Genomic DNA, 20,000 nt, shown 5'->3' on the forward strand with positions numbered 1-20,000 from the left:
TATCTATCTATCTATCTAGAGGATGCTAAAATGAGACATGCACTCACCTGAAGGAGTATCTCTCTGTTCGTGCTCGCTTGTGGGATGCTGCGATAGAAAGGACGATGATCGCGCACACACACACTCATTCATAAAAATGCATAGCGGATGTTCAGCGAGCGCGCGCTCCCGAGCACAGCAACCAGACGTGAGATCTAAAAATAGCTCGACAGGAGAGATGCAGCAGAAGAACCCACACTGACTGTTACCCACATCACTATACTGCCTTATATCACTCAGGACATGCTGACAGGGTGAAGAACATAACGCAGTGACTACATGATCTTATACATCATCATAATACTGTAAAAGCATTCTGATACAGATACTAAATATAAAATATATAGCACATTTTATTTGGCTTTATGTAATTTGTTGGGGGAAAATATAGTTTTTTTTTTAAATATGTATTTTGAAATAAAGAAAATTCACATTGCATGACTATATCAAATACTGAATTAGAATGTTAAAGAAATTATGACATGAATATAAACATAAATGTTATCATATATTGCTGTCGGGGAAATAAATGCTTTTTTAACTAGCCTATAAAGCAACATTAGGCTATCCTTGTCATGTTCATTCAAATGCAAAAACATCCATAAATCAAGGAAATAAATAATATATAAAAATATATATTTTGTATTGTTCACAAAACTGTAGGCTCTTTTATCAGAATCACTTTCATCAAATCAATACCGTGCAGTACCCTGCAGTTATTGGTAGCTACTTTAATCTGCCTGGTCTGTTTTTCTGTACTCTCTTATGGTCATAAACCTATATAAGGTCCAAAGTTTGTTTGGGATCCTTCAGTGTGACGTCATGAGGAGTCACTTGGCCTGGAGTCAACCGGTCTTTATCCTGTTGTGGGACTGTCATGAAGAAAATACAGTACATGCTACTTATTTCTGCCTTGGACTGATAAAATCAAGTCTTATGTTATGATGAATAAGCTCACTTGGATTTTGAAATGGCCTGGAAATATGCAGTGTGACCCGACCGCGGCTTTGCGGAGCTGGAAACAGGTAGCCAAATGCATTTTCATGATGCATTAAAAGCTTTTGTACCATGCAACATGTTATTGCAGTGATTACACCGTGCGACACGTTGTGGAATACGTTTGACCTCATGAGAAAAAAAAGAAAAGAAGATTAAAAGACATGCATTTATTCCAGCTGTGCGCCAGATCATGTTCAGTGTTTCATTGTGTCACATGTTGAGAGCAGTGTACTGAGAGTTGATGAAAACTGCTGTATCAGTGCTGGATCAGCATAATGCATTCAGATGACTCACGGTTTGTGAACTAATTTGATTGTGAAAGATTTTTTTCCACAAGCCGAAGCACGATACTATGTATAGATCGTCGAATCTAAACAGAGTCTGTGCTATTTTAAATTTACTAAAGATCGCTAAAGATAAAGGTGTGTCGTCACGCGCTGACCAATCACGGGTTACGCTAAGTATACTTTTTGACTAGTATACCCACTCTACAGCAGCAGCGTAGGCGAGTCTATATTGCGAAGCACTGTATGAAAAAATGTGTACTCATACATTCTAATATTATTTGATGATGAAGTTTATTTAGGCTTATTTCACAATGTGTACTTTTGTCAATCAAATGTAACGTTAGTCATATAATAACCAAACCGCTAGATATAATCCCGCGAACCAATCGGAGCCTGCGTTTCCCATCACGTGATCTTTCCTCGGCCGCTCGCCGGAGTGTACGCTCTAGTTTTTGCATCGAATCACTACGGTTTGTCGAGCTCGCGCTCATGGCGGCTGCAGACAGGGCGCGCGCAGTCCTGAAGCGCTTCAGTTTATGAACTTGAGAAGAAAGGAAAACGTTAAAATGTGGCGGAGATAAACCGAAAGACCTCCGGTTTTGCATTTTAAATAATGTTTGCAGAGGTAAGTCGCGGTTTTCACTCGCTGCTTGGCCAGTGTGCTGTTTTCGCTGTATTTCCCGCTGCCGTTAGCTTAGCCGTGGGTTACCTGAACAGGTAAATAAACACACACACGTTGAAGAATACACACGGTTACACACTTTAACGCACACACGACTTGTGTGCGGGATTACACGTATTAATGCGAAGAGATTAGATGTTTCTGAGCGCTGACAGTAAGTCTGCAGCTAACGTTAGCTCAGCTAACAACAGCGGTCTGTGTGTATTTACATTATATATGTGTGTTTACACGAGTAATGTGTGCGTGACAGCTGTGTGTATAGCTGCCATGGGTGGAGATTAGAGGATTTTGTGTGTTTTCTGCGTGGTTCAGTTTGTTAATGTTGAGTGCTGGTGGGAAATGACAGATGCGTCGTGGCATGTGTGCGAAACTCATGTTACTGTCATGTGTAACTTCTGTGTGTTTGTGTCATTCAAGCCTTTGATCGTGTATTTTCACTAACATTGAACGTATGTTGAAGTAAATGTCAGTTTTGTGTGTATGGATCAAAAGTGTTGTTATCCAGGTCACGAATTTATTTATGATGACACACCTGATAACAGACACTTGTTTTGTTTGTCTGTCACCACGTTGTTTCAGTATCTGATCACATGTTTATATTAAAAACGTACATGTTTACATAAGTAAAAACGCGTGTCTTAGCTGTATATCTTGTAGTTCAGATCATTAGTTTGTTTGTATGATGATGAGAAGCCTGGATTTGTTTGTGTTGCACTTTTTATGTTATTTTAAACTGTTCAATATATGTTTATATTAGATTATTTAGAAAGCCAGAGTGTTTTCCATTCCAGTAAGATTAAAGATAGCCAAGATAAGCCTGGCTTTACGAGACTAGTCTTGTGTGTGAATTTTATTTCAGTTTCTGATCATCTCATTTTAAAGTTACAAACTTGCTTGGGCTTTGGCAAAAGTAAAATCCTGTTTTGGCTGTAAGTGACATTTAAAGGAATAGTTCACCCATTTTTTAGACGCATTTCTTTCTTCATCAGATTTGGAGAAATGTAGCATTGCATCACTTGCTCACCAACGGATGCTCTGCAGTGAATGGGTGCCGTCAGAATGAGAGTCCAGACAGCTGATAAAAACATTTCAATAATCCACACCACTCCAGTCCATCAGTTAACATCTTGAGAAGCCAAAAGCTGCATGTTTGTAAGATACAAATCCATAAGCAAAATGCATTTAATTTAAAACAATTCCTTTTGGCTAAAATATGAGTCCATATTAACACTTCCTCCAGTGATAGAGTCCAGTCCCCATTGCCTCTCACAACAAAATCCGAAAACATATTTGTTTAGAGCAGTTTTGGACTGGTGGCACCCATTCACTGCAGAGGATCCATTGGTGAGACGGTGATTTAAGCATTTCTCCAAATCTAAAGAAATAAACTCATCTACATCTTTGATGGCCTGACGGTGTGGAAATTTCCACAAAATGTTAATTTTTAGAGAGCTACTTCTTTAAGACCATGCAAATGCTGTAGTATAGTTATTTATATTCACATTTATATTTAAGTATTTAGCAGACGCTTTTATCCAAATGTTTTAATCCAGTTATGATGACAGGCCTGATTTGAGTCTGTTACACTTGTTCTGTGTTGGGGTTATTTCAGGTTAATAATCTGATAATAAAATAATTACAGGTTAACCCCTTGTTGTGTTATGAAGAGACAAGCCTGCTAATTGGTTGCATGCCATATTTCATCAATGAAAGTCATGCATTTGTCAAAAGTTTCAGTGCATTGAAATCTGTGTCTTTATTTCGTTACCTAAAGAGGTGAATCATCTTTAGTCACGTGACCCATTGTAAAAGCATCCACACGTGTCCTGGCGTATCAGGACACAGTCACTCTGTCTTTGCATTTTAGGGCTGGACCTCGGAGTTAATGCATTACCACTGAACCAAAGCATTTCAGGCCAGCCTGCTGTGATTTATATGATGTTATATTTTATATTTTTGCATTAAATAAGAACAAATAGATCTATAGCAATGTCATGCTCAGGGTGTTATCATGTTTGTTTCTGTTGTCACGAGTAAATATTAAGAAGTATGCATGCTTGCACGGTACACTGCTGGGTTGTGTGTCAACAGAGGAATGCAAAACTGTAAATGGGCAGCACTTGACGAAGAGTCAGGCTCGTATTACCACACGAGTAGCTCAGTTCACCTGTGCTCTGAATCTGTTCCTGCGTGCTCGATGTGCTCTCTGCATGTGCCCTGTTTATACGCATCAGATTTGCCAGATATATGCTCTAAATCTCATCATCCGCTCATTATCAAAGCTTTGGGCAGCTCTTGGTTATGGGGTGTTAATTAGCTGGTATTATTATCTAATACTGACAGGCTGTTATTTCACAGTTACACCATGTAACCTGTGAAATAAAGGAAGGGGTAAAAAAAAAATTATATATATATATATATATATATATATATATATATATATATATATATATATATATATATATATATTTACAGTCTTCAAGATAGATGGATAGATGTTTACATTTTTCACCAATATTAATTTGTATTTATTTCATCATATTTATTAAGAAATTAACTTTTGTAGAACAAGGTGGAAGAGCACAGTGTTATTTTAATATAAGTAATATTATAATATTATTGTTTTTATGACCATTTTATATTATAATTCATTTTATTTTTATATTTTCCGTTTTAATTTAAATTTTAAAGTTGTAGAAATGTTGTTGGTTGTGTTAATTTTAGGTGAAGTTGCAGTATTTGTATTGATCGTGGTAGGACCCTTGGAGGGTCAGAAAGCTCTCGGATTTCATCAGAAATATCTTAAACTGTGTTTTTCCAAAGATGAACGGAGGTCTTATGGGTTTGGAACGACACAAGCGTGAGTAATTCATGACAGAATTTTCATTTATTGGTGAACTAACCCTTTAAACTGGGAAATGCTTCCAAAATTAGAAATTTATAGTTAGTCAGAGTATAGTTAGAGTAATAATACTCCATGAGCAAATGCAACTTGTTTTCTTAAAGACTAAAAAAAGTGTTAAATTTTTAAGAGCATCATTTTATTTGGCTTGTGTCAGTAAGTAAAATGCAGCTGTACTGTGGTTTCTCAAGAGCTTGTACTCTCTTCTCTGTAAGTGCTGAAGCTTATATCTGGACTATGTACACAGCGTTTGATCTCAGGCCAGCGGCACTCGAGCCTTGGGTATTTACACAGCTCTTAAAATAGACCTCAGTGACCAGCCTGAATTAATGGAGAAGCCTGATGAGCTTTGTGCAGGATCACACTTGAAACCTTGGGGAACTTGTTGGCACTTGAAGTGATCATTTAATGAGCTCTTCTCAGTGCTGATTCACCGTCTAACTTTATCAGGTCAGGCTGTGTATAAAGGCCTCGTCCCAGCTGAGGATATTCAGGCGTTATGTTAATGAATTTTGCAGTTTAAGAAGGAGGAGCTTGTTTGCAGCAGGTTATTGAATGGCAGTCGGTAGATAATAATCCTAACCTGGCTTAAGTTTTTGCTGACCCGTCCTGTGAGGAGAACGCAGCAGGACCGAATGAGATCCTCGCTGTTAAGAGACCGCTTTCCATTGACGAATGGATGGTTCATTGATTTATGCATTAGATTGAATTAATGTCCCCTGCGTGTCTGTCCTCGAAAGCGCACGGCTCATCTGTCTTCTTCCTGGATGGAGATTGTCACCTTATATAATGTGTTCTGATGAGAAAACATGGTAAAGGTAAAGCAGCTGTTGGATTATTGTGTGTTTGACGATAAAGAGAGCAGTTTTCTAGTCCCGCTGTGGGCTGTAATCTGCTTTTATCTTCTTTAGAGGTTAGTTTGGTGGTGATAAGAGCCGAAACATGTTTTTCAGAGCACACGGAAACCTTCCCACAGACAAGGACATTTTTCAGTCAGTTAGATTGTATGTGTATTTGAGCAAGACTCTTTATATAATAAACACGATGCATACTTCTAATATAATATTACGTTTATTAACTAGTGCACAAATAGACTTTTTTATGACTGAATGTAAACGCAGTTTAATGGCTGGAAAAGTTCTCAGTTCACCTGTCATTGGAAGGTGTGGCAAATCATTTTACATGATGTTAAAACTGATTGAATATCTGCGGTTCATCCAGAACACGCAGAAAGAAAATCTAAAAATGTCATTTGTTTTGCTCTGATAGTGTTGTGTTGTTTGCTGGTGTTTCTTCTAGAGTAGTTTGCTGACTGCTGCTTTGCGGTCCCGTGTGAAAGCCTGTTTGTTCAGCCCTCTAATAACACAAACATACATTGTGTGGCATAAATCAGTCTCTAGAAAGTTACAGCAGTGTGTTTGCGATGCTGTTTGACCAAATCCACAGGATGTCAGCAGCACGAGTCGTGAACGGCCCGCTGTGGGCAGAGGACTCAACATGAGGTCAGCGGGTCAGGACTAGGGTTTGTGGTCCTGAGGTTAAATCAGTGCTTTCATGTGCTCTAAAGCTCTCATGATGCCAGACCTTTAACATTGCGGCTTATTCTGGCCGAGAGCTGCCCACTGTGACCGTAAGAGACTGAACCAACCATTCATCTCCTATGTAATGTTTGTAGGGCCCTATGTTTTATTTCTTCAAATATACAGTATTATTTAATTTATTTATTTCTACATTTATTTTCAAAAAGCATGTCTAATTTATTGAGATAATTAAATGTATTGAACAGCAATTTATTAAAAGTTAACAAATTACATATTAGTGCCCTTTATATCGTAATTTCGCAATAATATCGTAATTGTTGTTTTAACGATGTGCAAATGGAGATTGTCGAGTATATCGCAAAAACCAAACAGAACACGCATATATGATGCACATTTTCACTGCATGATTCAGTCTATTAAAATACATTCTGAATGAACACAAAATTCAAGATATGGGGGCAGAAAATGTATATTTATATAATTTCTTATAGTTAATAAATATCACATGAAGAGCAAGATTTTTTTTTTTTCATTTCGCCAACAAATTTCGCCAACAAAAATAATTGTAAACGCAGCCACAGCACTGTTTTACGTGCAACATGACGGTGTTACGTTCCTGATTTAATCGTTTTATTGATTCGGTTTTTAAACTGCATCACACAGAACATGCAGGCTTCATATTTTTAAATAGTGTTTTTTGTGTTTTCATATTCACAGACACTAATCCATATTGCAGTTGTATTTAAATGTACTGACCTTCTTTCTTTCTTAGTCATGTTCCTCTCTTGATTTCTCAGACGAACGTTTGATCATATTTTGTCTGATGTTTATTTAACACACTTCAGCTGAGCAGGACACACTCCATGTCTGACCCTTCAGATCCGTGTGTGTGTGTGTGTGTGTGTGTGTGTGTGTGTGTGTGTGTGTGTGTCTGTGTGTGTGTGTGTGTGTGTGTGTGTGTGTGATCAGCCCAGGAGAAGGAAGGGAAGGGCACATATTGGGACACTGAGTTTCCTGTCCTTGCAAAAACAGGAAACCTTTGCCATTGGACGCATTCACACTCGCATCTCTCATCGGTCCCGTCTCTGGTTTATTTCCTCCTTCAGCTCTTTAGGAATCCTTTACCTGTCGGCTGAAAGCTCCTGCATTGTGCTTTCAGTTTTTCTGGGTCCCTGTTACGATGATGATGATGATGATCTGGGGCAAAATGCAGCTTGATGAAACGGCCTGTAATCGAAATTAAATCACACGATTCTCATGCGTTCTTTCAGTTCTGTGATCAGCAGTAAATCTCCATTCACATGTCAGAGGTCACACACTATTTTGATCATTTTGGACCCTGATGATGTGCACTTTGAGTTGTTCAGTAGCTGCAGTCATGTCGTGGTTTTCTTCTGTATGTTTAATTATGTTACATTCATGCTGCTTTTATTCTGATCAGTTAACGCTCTTTAGCGTGAGCACTCACAGTCATCCAAAGATAAGAAATAGTGTCATTAACTCTCCATGTCTATCTGTGTTTGTGTGTTTCAGGCCAGTCTGTCCATCTGGGGATGGGGGGGTCTCGGAGTCGTCCTCTTCCTCATCACATTTGGACCCTTTGCTATCTTTTATCTGGCTTTCTACATCCTCTGTTTCATTGGCGGGTAAGTGGCAGCATCAGTGCACTTTACGCTCTGTGATGTTTCCGTATGATGATACAGTCTCTCTCTTCTCTTCTTCTAGGGGTTTTGTAGTGCTGCTTTTATTTGGAAAGATAAACTCAGAGAAACACCTGGAAAGGTGTGAACACTCCTACCTGCCACCAACACAGATGGCCATACCGAAGGTGTGCAAACTCTTTTATTTGTTTTTATTTATTATATTTACCACAACATCCTAGGGCTGTCATCGAATATTCTAAATTCAAATATGTCTTCGAATAGTTCGAATTTCGAAGGTGAAAATTAATATTCGAATATAAAAAAATGTGGAAAAAAAGGCCCGCGGTAGTCGAGACGTGGTTGTCTGCTTTGCGAGTGGGCGTGCTAGCGTGCCTGAGGGTTCAGGGACGGGCCACAGGAGTCGCTCTGTCTGGCACAGCATCACTGCTGAAAGTTGACGCGTCTTCATGGAAGATGGCAGCAAGTGCAGAACCCAACTCGACCGCAGCAGAGAAAGTGAGGGAAAATTGTTGACCCGCAAGATAAAGTTGTATGCAAGCTATTTAAGATACAATTAGCATACCATTCGACCACTAGCAACATGAGGTCACATCTCAAAAATGTGCACCCAAATGAGCATGGCATAATGTGTAGAGCTCCAGCTAAACAGTCACGTCTTGACACTTAACGTTACTTTGCGTCGCCCGCCGCAAGCTCTTTGTCTGCAACACGACAAGAGGCCATAACGGATAAAATAATTTCGTTCATTTGTAAGGACACGAGACCGATCAGTAACGCGGATGGGGCAGGCTTCGGGGAGTTCTGTCGAGCAAAGGATCCGAGGTTTAATTATTTATCGTTTCATGTCAAGGAAAAGTTCCATATTTACCACAGCACAGCTCGCTCGGAGCATTCAATGTCAGTTCTATATGCTGTAAAACTTCAATTAATATTAATAATATATGTTACAATCACTGAATGAAGCCTGCTATATTTGGGACAACAGTCGCGACCTTAAATTGCTTGCACAAAAATTTGTTTGTTCATTTAAACCGTTATGCGCAGAGAACGTGAGGGTGAGAGAGAGTGAGGTCTGCAGTCTTGGCCATTAGTTGATTTCCTTGTTTTTGTGTAGGTAATACATTGTCAAATATGTTTAAACTTAAATAGACTATATCTATACAAGTAGTTATGTCTCTTTGTATTATTTTGGCCTGTTATTGACGTAATGCGCGTCATTGACAACATGCGCTACCAGATGTTTGAATAGTTCAAATGTTTTCTTAAAACATTTGAATTAAATTGAATGAGTAAGTTAAATATTTTAATACGTTAAAATAATTTAATAATTGTTTATTAACATTAAAATATATATTTGTAATAAAAATACTAAAACTAAAAAGTATGAAATGCAGCTTTTTTTTCAATGTTTTATTTTAATTGAATCATTTAGTTCCATATTTTAGTTTTTTATAAAAAATACTAATACTTAAAAAAAATTGACATACAGCATTTTTTTCTTAAAACATTTGAATTATATTTTTTCATTCAATTATATATAATGTATATTAAAAAATGTAATCAAGCAAACATTTCCCTAACCAATTTTTGGGGGGATATTTTTGACCTGCTGCACAACAGATATTAAAATATGGAAGAAACAATTTTTTAAGTATTTTTTGTTATTATTTTTGCTTTGAGAAGTAGATTCTCTGGTACAAAAGTAATATATTTCTGTCAGTTTCTACAAGTTAAACTGAACTTTTATTTTGAAAGGTTTTGTGAAGACCTCTGAGTATATATATGGTGATAGTTTTTTATTATTCAATTTAAATTGGTTTTATTAAGCTAATTCATTATCATTCTTCTGCTAGATGATATAGTCACTGACATGTAAACTAAGGCTCATAATTTAATGAGTGAACAAGTGTTTTCGACATTTTCATTTACAATAACATTTAGTAATGCCCAATAATAACAGAAATATTTATTAAAGGGGTGGTTGATTGTGATTTAATTTTTTTCGTTTTTTTTTTTTTTTTTTTTTACTTTAGTTAATGTGTAATGTCGCTGTTTGAGCTTGAACAATATCTGCAATCTACGATGCTGAAAGCTCAATGCAAACAGAGATATTGTCTTTTAAAACTATGGCAGTTTCATGCCTAAAAATATGGCTCGTAGATAGTACAATGAGCTACTTGCTTAAAAAAAACCCTTTAAGAAATGAAATAGCTGATTTTTATTTCATGATGACTTTGAGTTTTGAGTTTTAATTCTTTGTGTTTGTTGGTCAGGTTTCGGAGGAGATGAAGTCCGAGTCCAAGCCCATAAAGATCGACCGTCGTCTGACAGGATCCAGTATCATCGATGATCCACTGCAGCAGGTACAACGAAACCGATGAACGTGCTCATTCATGCATCTGAGGAACCTGTGGTTTCTACACAACTTTCACTTCACAAATGCCGTTTGTTTCCGCCCGTGACATGCGTCAGACGCAGGTTTTTAGAAAGCAGATGTACTGAATCGGTTTTACATCTGCTTACAATGCACATGTTCTGCTGGGGTCACTTTTTTAATGCTACACTTTATCTTTTATTTGCATTTATTGTTAGCCAGAGATGTTTCTTGCACCATTAAACCACCATATTGATGTTGCACAACCGTTTTACACCTTCTCTTTGGCATTTAGAAAACAGCTTGTTTTACTGTTGTATCTGAGATATGTAAATGACATTCTGGTGTGTCTCAAACTGACGCTCAAGTTGCATCAAGTTACAATGAAGTATATTTATATACTTGATTTTTATTGGTTATTTTACTTAAGTCAAGTTATGTTCATTTGTATAGTGCTTTTAGAGCTGGGCGATAATATAGTTTACATCTTGCATTAAATTTAGTTGAATTAAAAAAATAATTAATAAATGTTTAATGTAATTTACATTTAATTCAATTTAATGATTACATTTAATTAATCATGTTTAATTAATTGAATAATTTATTTCCATTTAAAAAAAAAATATTGGAGCCCTGTGAAGTATTTTCTATAAATATTTTTCAGAATTCTCAGTTATCTGTTTTGGTTTTTCTGGATTTATTATTTAATACACATTTATTATCAAAAGCGGTGGTAATCTGCAAGCATGCATTTGCTGCTGCCTTGGACAAGTGAACTATAACTAGACAGCATGGTGTTACCTTCTGTTTTGAACAGCATTAAAAATGTTGTCTTCGTAGGCAGCAGTCTAGGTTTTTGGAACAAGGCTAATGTGTTCATAAATGGTTCCTGTTTTTTGTGGTTAATTTCAGTAACTGATTTGCATGGACTAGAGAGACTTGTAGACATGAGAAAAGACGGATAAGTATCCGGTTTTTCTATGATGTGACTGCATTTAAACCTCGTCCCTTAGTATAAGACATCTTTATGAGTGAAATCCTTGTGTAACTCCTCCTATGTAAATCTGAGGTTTTGAGGAAATTGCATTAAGTTTAAGACTCTGTCAGCTCTGCTGAGCTTCACATCTGCTCTGGAATGTCTACCCAGAGTCCTTTGCAGTAGCAGTGATGGGTCATTGTGTCTGTGCCAAACAGAACAGAGAGCACATGAACCAGAAAAATACATTTACTTGTGAGGTGATATGAAATCATGAATTTTTTTTTTTCAAAATTCAGTGGCTTCCAATTTTTTTTTTATATTTATATATATATAAAATATATATATATATATATATATATATATATATATATATATATATATATATATATATATATATATATATATATATATATATATAAATAATAATATTTATATTATATTTTATATTTATATATATATTTTTTACATTCCCTTTTAATGGTTTAATTAATGTAACAAATTAAAACTTTAACAATTTTCACAATAGTAGTAAGGCAATAAGAAATGTTTTTTTTCCCCCCGGAAATTCTGTGTTGTTTTTTCAAGGTTTCTGAGCATTTTGCAGTTTCATTTGAGGAAAACTGTCATCATATTATACACATACAGAAACTCAAAGGTCTTCATGGGAAATAAAAGTTCAGTTTAACTTGAAGAAATTGTGACAAATAAATTACTTTTGCACATAACTTGATCTTCGTTTAATAACCATAATATTATTTGTAGTAGTAAAATGTATTATTTAAATTGAATTACTATTCAAATGGAATCCAGAAAAATTTTAATGAATAACACAGAATTTGGTAAAAACAGAAAATATATTATTTATATTTATTAATATAATATTATTATAAAAATTAAACTACTTTATAAATGCATATTTAAAAAAATATATATTAATAGACTAAATTTAAATTAGATTTGCTTTTGAATTTAACCATTAAAATGAATTTATCAACAAACAAAAAAATCTGATAAATTAAAAAAGAAAAGAAAAAAGAACGCAATTTGGGGAACAATAAAATGGAATTTGAAAAAAAAAGGGATTTCATAGGACCTCTTCTCATGTCGTTCATCAGGTCATCCAGTTCGCCCTGAGGGACTATATCCAGTATTGGTATTACACTCTGAGTGATGATGAAACGTTCCTCTTGGAGATCCGTCAGACGGTCCAGAACGCCCTCGTCGAGTTCTCCACCAGGTAAGACACCTGACATCTGTGTCAGTCACAACACCTGGCCACCAACCCAACACTGCTTTAATCCTGAGATTCATTCAGTGCTCAATCTTTCCTTTCCCTAGGTCTAAAGAGGTGGACTGGCAGCCGTACTTCACCACCAGACTGGTGGATGACTTTGCCACTCATCTGCGTGTCTTCAGGAAAGCTCAGGAGAGGCTGAACGAGAGAGACGATCCAAAACAACGTAAGGATTCTTCTGTTCTCTTCTCTGTTCAAACTGTCTGTCTGCACAGTTTATCAGTGGTAATACTGCTAACATTTCACTCTAAGGTCTCATTAGGTAATGTTAGCTAACTTAACTTTTCAATAATTAATCAGTGAATATACATGCATTTATAAAATGTATCCATATTTATTAAACTTATTTTATTTCAACTGGTTGCCAAAAAAACATTTATCGCTTTCATGTAGTTTATGTCGGTGAATTAATTTAACTAAACTAAAACTGCGATAAAAATTTATGAAAACCATATAAACATATTAAAAATAAATAAATTAATATTAAGAATGACAAACACACAATTAAGTACTTATTTGAATTAATTGTTTAATTAAAAATGAATTAAAAATGTAATGGTAAATCCAAAAAGTAAGATGCATTATAATAGTATCTCAGTTATACTAAAATAACCCAGATTGTTTATTCATGTTGACTGAGTGTAACTCTAATGAAGCAAAATGTCCTCATTTGCTCGCTCTCATGTGTTTTCGAACCCATTTAACTTTTATTTCTTCAGAGGAATGAGGAGGTAGATGTTTTGAGGAATGAGGAATGAGTATGCAACCTAAAGCTTTGTATTGCATCACCGCTGATTAGGACGTGATGTAAAGATCTCAATATCAGGACTGAACTTGAGTCTTTTATGGCAACGTGATTGCACTGACTCTTGTGCATGACCATGTCTGTGTGTTTGTGGCAGGTGACGCTCCGGACGAGTTGCTGGACTCGTTTTTTGAGGCGGAGGTGGAAATGGAGAGGAAGATTTGCAGAGATGTGGTGTGCACGTCACGCAAGGATGAAGAAGGCAAGACAAACACGGAGGATTTGTGTCTATAGACAGTCGAGAGACTCCAGCTCAGTGATTCAAGCCTGATTTGGGTTTATGTCAACAGTAGTCATGAATAAGTCAAACATGCTTCTCTAGGGCAGATCTTATACACCAGACCAGCTGAAAGACTTAATTAAACCCACACCCAGTCATGAATACAAGGAAGTGCTTTGAGAAATCTTTCAAACAGGATTGCTGGGTGGAGGAGTGTGTATAAATGTGCCCTGTGAATATAAAAGATGTCATGTGATCATCAGTGATCACAAATCATTTACTCATCCTCGTGTCTTTCCTAAACCAACTTTCTTTCGTCTGCAGATGTTTTGAAGAATGTTTACGCTGCTGTTTTCCACACACTGATAGTAGATGGAAACAGTAGCTGTTGAGTTACAGAAATACACACACAAAAAACACAACGTAAAAGTAGATTATTAGGTTTTTGAAGAAATTTGAGGACATGAAAAGTCTTAAATGTTATAAAAAAAACATAATTATCAATTTTAGATGATAGGTGAGTCACGATGAGGCCAAGTGTGATTGATAAACTCTAAAAGACAATGATTTAATTAAATGTATGTGAGCGCTGCACTTTTGTTTTTTTTGGTGCAGGTTACCTGCGGGATCTCTGTGAAGTGCTGCTGTATCTGTTACTACCTCCTGGAGATTTCCACAACAAGAATATGAGATACTTCCTCAGGGTGAGACACTCACACATGCTGAATCAGTCCCACATTCATCCAAATAACATCTGGGATGAGAACTGTAAAGCACTGTTTATGTGGAGAAAACCATGCATTATTGTTATGCTGACATTGTCTGGTTTTTAAAGACCTCTTAACCTTCTACTCTGCCTTCCGTTGCAATCAGAGCAAAATTAAAACTGTTAAAAATAGTTGTTTTAATTTCAAATAAAGCTAAAATAAAATATAAGATGAAAAACTGAAACCTTAAAACCTGAATTGAAATAAAAATTGAAAATAGAAAAATAAACTTTGATTCAAAATATTAATACAAACTATAATTCAATACCACAAGACCACTGTTTTTAAAACATTTTCAGTCTGCAGTATTTTAATGCCATTATAAAAGTAAAAGAACAAATACGATCAAAAACTTAAACCTAAAAGCTTAAAAATAAGGAAATGTTGCCTTAGAAACTCATTGAAATAAAAAAGTTTAAGTACTAACATTTCTTAAACATAAAGTAAAATAAATGTAAATAGAAATATAAAAAAATTCAATGATGTCTTGGCAACTTTTGAAAAGGCATTTTTTTTTTTAAATAAAAAAGTTCTAAAATTACATATACTAAAATTAACAATAAAGCTAAGTATAGAAATAAAAAATGACAAACACAGAAAAAAAACTTGAAATAATATTAATTAAAATAAATACAAAAAATAAAATAATAATTGGAAAAGTCAAATATTAGTTAATACTCCAATATATCAGATAACATTTATTCTAATTTAAACTACTGCAAAATAATTTCCCTGTAAGATGCAATTTTAATTATTTTCTGTGGAATTTGATATTATCTCACAAAAGATGTGGATAGAGCTGAAGTTGTATGTAATCCAGGACATTCCTTTAAGACACTAGATCTGGGATTTCTGGAAAGCAGACACATGGGTTTTGTTCTGAGATCAGGGCTTTAGGTCTCGATGTTGAGACTACAAGATTAGAGCTGCAGTCTCAGTGTCTCGCACTGAACAGACTTGTGTTGATTCACTGACTGACTCTCTGGTGTCCTGCAGGAAGTTTTGGCCAGAGGAGTACTGCTGCCCTTAATTAACCAGCTGAGTGACCCTGATTACATCAACCAGTTCATCATCTGGATGGTGAGACCTGCTCGGCTCTTACAGTCCAAGAGCGTGTCATCAATGACCTTTAATACGTTTTGTGTGTGTGTGTGTTTAGATCCGTGACTCCAGCTGTAACTACGAGGCCTTCTTGAACATCTTAAAGCTGACAGACAAAGCAGCCGAGCTGGAGGCCGTCAAAGACAAAGTCCTGGAGGAGCTTCAGTACCTGCGGTCTCTGGACACGGGAGGAGACGGTACACACACACACACACACACACACACACACGTTCAAGTGTCAAGTGCTTTTTCATTCGCTTGGAAAATAAACTATGAATACTGGGGTTTGTTTTGGAAAATTTGAGAGCCAGTTCAAGGCTTTATATTAACAAACACTGTTTACTCTTCATCTTCACAGATATCAACTTCATAAAGAATCAAATCAATAGTTTGCTCTTTGTGAAGAAGGTCTGTGAAACACGGATACAACGGCTGCAATCAGGGAAGGTAAACACCTCTCTCCTGTTCCATTCACATCTGCTTCATTATAATACATGAATATTCATTAAAAACATTTCTGGTTCCATTTCTTTTAAACAGTAGTGGAAGTGAAATATATTAAATAATTAATCTTAATCAGGGTTATATAGTTAACTGAAACTAAAACCATAATAAACATTTTAATTTCTTGAAATAAGAATGAACAGAAAAAAAAGTTATAATAATAAAAAAACAACTATATTTAACTGCTTGCAGGGGAAGCATTTCTCATTTTAATTTTATTTGCCTTGATGTACTTTAATAACTAAAGCTGAAATATAAATTAATAAAAGCTATACAGTATCTAATTATTAAAAAAAAAAACAGAATAAAATAATAAAAAGTTAAAAAATTAAAAACAAATAAAAATGTTAATAAAAACTGTAATATGATCTAAATAAGAGTGTATAACAAATATTATAAATATATGGTTATTATTAATGTTTAATTAATAATATTATTATGTTTAATTAATTATCAGTTAATTATTACAGAAATAAATAATTAATTTTATAAATAAGAATATTTTTGGAAAATACAGAAATTAGTATTTTCCAAAATCATCATTATTATTATTTTTGATTACAGTATTATGTTATAATAGTATTGAAATCAGTTATTTCTGTATGTTCCAATATAATTAATAACTGTTTTTAATAATGTTGTTTATTACAGAAATACAGAAATGACTCTTTTTCAAAAAAATTCTAAAATGTATAATAAAATTTACTTATAATACTTTCAGGTTTTAACAGCAATTAATCAGTTGTCTGACAATTAACATTTCACAAGTTTTTTATTTTTTTTTCTAACAGGAAGTTGACACATTGAAACTGGCAGCTAATTTTGGGAAGCTGTGTGTGATTCCGTTGGAGCATATATTAGTGCACAACATCGCACTGCAGTTCTTCATGGGTGAGTCGAGGCAGATGCACACAAACTGTCCTCTCTTCAGATATCATTCCTCAGTGTGTTTAATCTCTCTGTGTCTGTAGACTACATGCAGCCCATGGGCGGTCAGGCGATCCTGTTCTTCTGGCTGACGGTGGAGGGCTATCGGGTCACGGCCCAGCAGCAGCTGGAGGTCTTACAGAGCAGCCAGAGAGACGGGAAGAAGCATAGCAGTCAGACCACCAAAGGCCTGCTGAGAGCCGCCGCGCTCGGCGTCTACGACCAGTACCTGTCCGACAAGGTGAGAGGATTGAGATTAACCACTAAGATTGAGTCGAGGCATCATGAAGTGATGCTTGACTGGTTATTTCCTCTCAGGCCTCTCCGAGGGTGGAGGTGGACGAAGTGTCTGTAACCAGACTGGCTCAGAAACTCAACAAAGAGGATCCCACACCCGAGATATTTGATGAAATCCAGAAGAAGGTAATGACAGATGTTTCTTTGAGCATATGTGACTCATATGCACAAAAGCAGTCTTAAATCGCTGGGGTATATTTGTTGCAATAGCCCAAAATACATTTCATGTGTCAAAATTATAGATTTTTATTTAGTGCCACAAATCATTAAGATCATGTTCCTTGAAGATATTTTTTAACTTTCCTTCTGTAAATATATGAAAACATAATCTTTGATTAGTATATGTATATCGCTCATAATGCGCATTTGAAAAAGTATAATGCGACAAACATCTTTCCAAGTTTGTAATGAGAAGTGTTTATAAATCTGTTAAAAGTGAAGCATTTCAAAACAGAAGTTTCCCTGTGGTTTTCCGGGAAAATATAATCTCTATGAGTATTGTCATTTGTTATATAAAATTAAACTAATTATAAGAATAACAATATTAATAATAACTTTTATTATTATTATTAAATTTTGTATTATGAATTTCTTTGGAGTTCGGTAGTATAATAAAGCAAAGAAAATACAACCATAAATATTAGTGTTGTAATTTTACTGTTGCTATGTAAAATAATAATTGTAACAACAATTATTATTATAATTTTGTTATTATAATTATTATTATTGTTATTTTTTATTGTTGAATTATTGTAAAATACTTTAAAGCTCAGTATTATTATTGTGATGATTCTCAGATTTTTTATTATTCTTTTATTTTATTTATTTTTATTTTTGTTTGATTAAATAGTAATATAGTAAACATATACAAATACAAATATCAATACATAATCAAAATTGCAGTGTTTTCCCCATTTTGTTCTACATGTTGTTGTTGTTTTTGATGATGATGAAAAATTTACATACAGTTTATAATGGCCAGTAAAAATATTAAAATATAAAAATAAAAATAAGTCACTTCAACATTGATCAGAAATGTTTCTTGAGCAGTAAATCATCAAAATATTCTGATTTCTGAAGATCATGTGAGACTGAACTGGAGGAATGATGCTGAAAATACAGCGGAGCATCACGGAAATAAATTACATTTAACATATTCACATAGAAAACAGTTATTTGAAATAGTAAAATATTGTTGAATGCAGACTTGATGAGCAAACAAGACTTAACCGATAAAAAGGCCTGAATGAAAAGATGAAAAGATCTCACCGATCTAAAACTTTTCAACACTAGTGTATACAAGTCTAATTTGAGATTTTTGATGTTTTATCATGCCATTTATCAACCATTAAAAAGCCCACTGTATTAGCTGTGTTCTGTGTTCCTCAGGTGTATGATATGATGTTGCGGGACGAGAGGTTTTACCCGTCGTTTAAGCAGCACCCGCTGTACGTGCGGATGCTGGCCGAGCTGGACATGCTGAAAGAGCCCAGTTACATGGGGTCAGACCACGGGGACGGAGGTGACCCACACACACACACACACACACACACACACACACACAGATGAGTGTGTTTACACATCATCTCCTCAAATTCATTCATAATTCTCTGTTTCTCCAGAGTCGTTCAACGGGTCCCCAACAGGAAGCATTAATTTAGTATGTCAAATAAAGCCGTTCATGTGTAATATTTACATATATCGGGCGTGTGTATGATTGTTTCAAATGATTGTGTTTTGTAGTCATTAGATGATCTCAGCAGCGGGAGCGTGGATGAGTCTGCTCAGCTTCATGCCTTTATCTCTGATACGGGTGAGAGCTTTACCTGCTGTTAACATTTTCAGCAGATAAATACTGTACAGGTTTACAGTGTTTTCTGTCCTCAATCTGTCCTTTTTGTTGTCTATTGCTTATAATGACTAGACAATAGCTTAGTTCAAGGTGGTAGAAATGTGGTTAATGCATTATACCTGGTTACAACATTGTGTAACAATATTAAAAAAAACATTTCACCTTAATTTCAAAAGAAGAAAAAATTCACATTGTGTTATGCTTCAAGATAATTAAACGGTTCATCTGATGCCAATTTTCCAAAAGTTGATATTTTTAGATCATTAAGGGTCTTAATGAAAAGTCCATAACATACTTTGGTTAAAATTTCTCAGTGGTAGTGTAAAACAACACCTATTTTACCCTGTCTGAAACAGCTCTGTTCGCTGTGTGCTGCTTCAGTGCATGTCCCTTTAAATGCTAATGAGCCCTGCTGACCCCGCCCCTCTCCTCCGTGGAGTGATGAGCCATTCTCATGAGACTTCAAATTTGCTATTAGCATTAATATCAAATTAGCGCATTATTATGAAAGGTAGTTTGCAGAGATTCATTAAAAAACCTATACTCACTTGATCTGTTGGTGAAGCCAATTTTAGGCTCCTCCCACTTCTCATTGTTTTTTTGCAATAAGTTATGAATTAAGTATGTGTGAAATTATACATTATGCAAAATATTTGTATATAATTTAGTATTTGTTGTACTTTAATCTATGCAATTTTTTTATGACTGTATAAAGCGAAAAATATATATTATATACTATGTTTATAAATATATAAATACATGTTTT

General features: G+C 35.1%; 1 pseudogene; it reads left to right on the forward strand.

Annotated features, from left to right (window-relative positions):
• The first annotated feature begins 1,807 nt into the window (after positions 1-1,807).
• The window catches only part of LOC113119618 (sorting nexin-13-like), a 27,330-nt pseudogene continuing 9,137 nt past the window's right edge, over positions 1,808-20,000 (forward strand).

The sequence above is a fragment of the Carassius auratus genome, chromosome 19, assembly GCF_003368295.1.
Source record: "Carassius auratus strain Wakin chromosome 19, ASM336829v1, whole genome shotgun sequence".
In the NCBI taxonomy this organism is placed as follows: Eukaryota; Metazoa; Chordata; class Actinopteri; order Cypriniformes; family Cyprinidae; genus Carassius; species Carassius auratus.